Source organism: Vigna unguiculata, chromosome 10 (genome assembly GCF_037176805.1).
Source record: "Vigna unguiculata cultivar grain cowpea cultivar isolate G323 ecotype 2 chromosome 10, ASM3717680v1, whole genome shotgun sequence".
Lineage (NCBI taxonomy): Eukaryota > Viridiplantae > Streptophyta > Magnoliopsida > Fabales > Fabaceae > Vigna > Vigna unguiculata.
The window spans coordinates 43,112,417-43,115,463 of record NC_140801.1 but is presented as its reverse complement, the minus strand read 5'-3'; positions in this window follow the sequence as shown (position 1 = coordinate 43,115,463).

The following is a 3,047-nucleotide window of genomic DNA, read 5'->3' as shown; positions in this document are numbered from 1 at the left end:
ATTTATTTCACTTACATAAAAAAAAAAAAAAACTTAACGTGTCTAATTTAATTTATACTTATTATTTGTAATTGACGTAGTCCTGTTCGTATATAACGTTAACGTTGCGTACATGCAATGCAATAACAATTCACAATAACATTGACATCCAAAACATTACACGGAAATTAAAACATCCTAATCAACTATATCCTAAAAGTTTACATATTATGTTTGAAATAAAAGAACAAAAAATGGAAAACTTATGAAAAGACCAAGACAAAACTCATGAAGAGAAATCCGAAATCATATGTGTTACCAAACACCAATTCAATGTAGGTTAATTTAGAAAATAAAAAGTTAAAAATTATAAAAATATTTTTATTTAATAAATAAATATTTATATTAGAGTTAGTTTAAGAAATGATAATAAAGTCTCTTTAATGTTGGTTGCTAATTAAGTCCATTTACCTAATTTTATGGTGACAGGCACAGCTTGGTTATGAAATTCGGGAGCTTTTGACCCTTCTACTTTTTTTTATTTAAACAAAATTATTATATAAATAAAATAATTTATTTTGAAATTTTATGTATTTGATTTTTCAAATTTATATAAATCTATAAAAAAATTGATTTCTTCCGCCACTTGGTGACACTAACTATTTTTATTTCATGTATGCATATATTAATCTTAGATAAACATCTAACTAAAATAAATATATTAAAAATAAATAAGGTAAGTTTCAACCAAGTTTAAAGATGATACTTGGTGTAGTTTGAGAGATGTTTTTACTCATGTATGTAGAGAAGTTAAAACTCGTGTAACTTTGAAAGGATAATACATGTTGTTAGTCCAAAATGATTAGTGAATTTTTTTGAAGCAAGTTACATTAGATACTAGATACTAAACGTAGTATCAAGTGGAGGTGAACTATAACTTTTTTTTTGTGTGTTTTTCTCTATCCATACTATTTGCTTTTAATAGCCTTTTTTTTTTTTGTTTGCTTGTTCACGAAGAATTTGAATTGTTTACAGGCTCTATTCGTCCTACGAATTAAATGTTACAAAATATCCATAAATAAAAATCCCATTGGTATACTTATTCAATATGATTTGTCGGTAATATATTTATAAAACCTTTTTTTTAAAGCTAAAAACAAAACCCCTTTCCGTTTGAGTCAGTCCACTTCCATATGCAATTGTTCTACTTTCTCTTGTGGCTTTTGGGTCCTTTTTGGTTCTCTTCTTCTTGTAATCTTATAATTTCCTAATTTTCATAATTTCATAACATTATAATTTTGTACTTTTCAATTTTATGATTATGTAAATTTATGATTTTACAATTTCATAATTTTACAATAATAATTTTTATTATAATAATGATTTTGTATGAAGTTTTATAATAAAATGTTAGGCGACATATTTTCTGTCTTATGACCTGTTTCTTTCTTTATTATCTAGGATTGTTTACTGATCAACTTTGCCAAATATTTTGCAACGTAAAAAGTATAAAATTTAGGGTTAAATATATTTTTAGTCCTTCAAGTTTCAGTGAATTTTGGAATTAGTCCCTTTTCGAAACTTTATACCAATTTAGTCTTTCATCTTTAGAAATGCGTGGATTTAGTCCTTCTTACCAAATTTTATAAGTTTATTTGACATTTTAAACACAGTTTGTGATAATATTTGAGTTAACATTGAAGCAAAAATGTTTCAAAAGGTGTAAATAATTCAAATACTATCATGAAATGTGTTTGAAACGTCATATAAACTTAACAAAATTTGGCTAAAAGGACTAAATTCACGCATTTTTAAAGATGAAGGACTAAATTAGTCAAAATTTGTGATGAGGGACTAATTCCAAATTTTGCTGAAACTTAAGGGACTAAAAACATATTTAACCCTAAAATTTAAAACAAAATACTCATGCTTAATTATTTTTATGATTTCTGTAGGTGTTTGTCAACTTAATATTTACTTTTAATTAAATATTTTAATTATTAATTTATATTTTGTAAATTCATGTGTTTTTATAAGATTAAAACTTATTAAATATAAATATTTTTATAATATTAAATTTTGGTATTTATATTAAAATTTTGTGGTAAAAATTATGATCAACAATTTTAATTAATATTTTTAAAATTTTGGTCAACAATTAAGAAAAATATAATATGTTAAAAAATTATTTTTAATAAAAAAAATATTTGTATAACATTTATAGAAATAATAAATTTGGTCTTAGAGAGAAACAATATTAATCTATTTCAAAAAAAAAAATTGAGATTAAATTGAATCAAAGAGACATATGTAAGAACTAAATTGAATCAACGAGATCTACAAAGACTAAATTAAAATTAAGATAATTACACTTGACTAGGGATGTCAACGGGGCGAGTATTTGCATAATTTTTTAATATCCACAGATATCCATGGGTATCCGCAGATATTTACAAAAAAATAAAAAAAAAATTTAACAACATATTTTAATCGTAAATTCAAATAAAATAATATACATAACATTCATAAATCTCAAACAAAGTCCAAATAACCCATTTAAATAGTGTTGTGTAACAATTTACAAAGAAATGAATTTTTTTTTTAAAAAAACTAATTGATAAAAAAATAACTCATTCAAAATCAATATGTTAATATTTTAATCATGTTTTTTTTTTTGTTAATTTAAATTAGAGTATAGAGGACACATGCATCATGGGTACATATACTATGATTAGAGATGGCAAACAAACCCATCCCCGTGGGTATTGTCCGAACCCGTCCCCGTTTTGACGGGGAATCCCCGCATTGACTGGGTATGGGTATGGGTATGGGGAATCCCCGATTTTTTCAATTGGGTATGGGGATGGGGATGGGGATGAATATATCCCCGCCATAATACACGTCCCCGCCATATCCTCATCCTCATTTAAATTATTAAAATATTTACAATTAATTAAGTAACCCTATATATATATATATATATATATATATATATAGGGTTACTTAATTAATTGTAAATATTTTAATAATTTAAATGAGGATGATTTTTATTTTTTATTTCTTCTAAA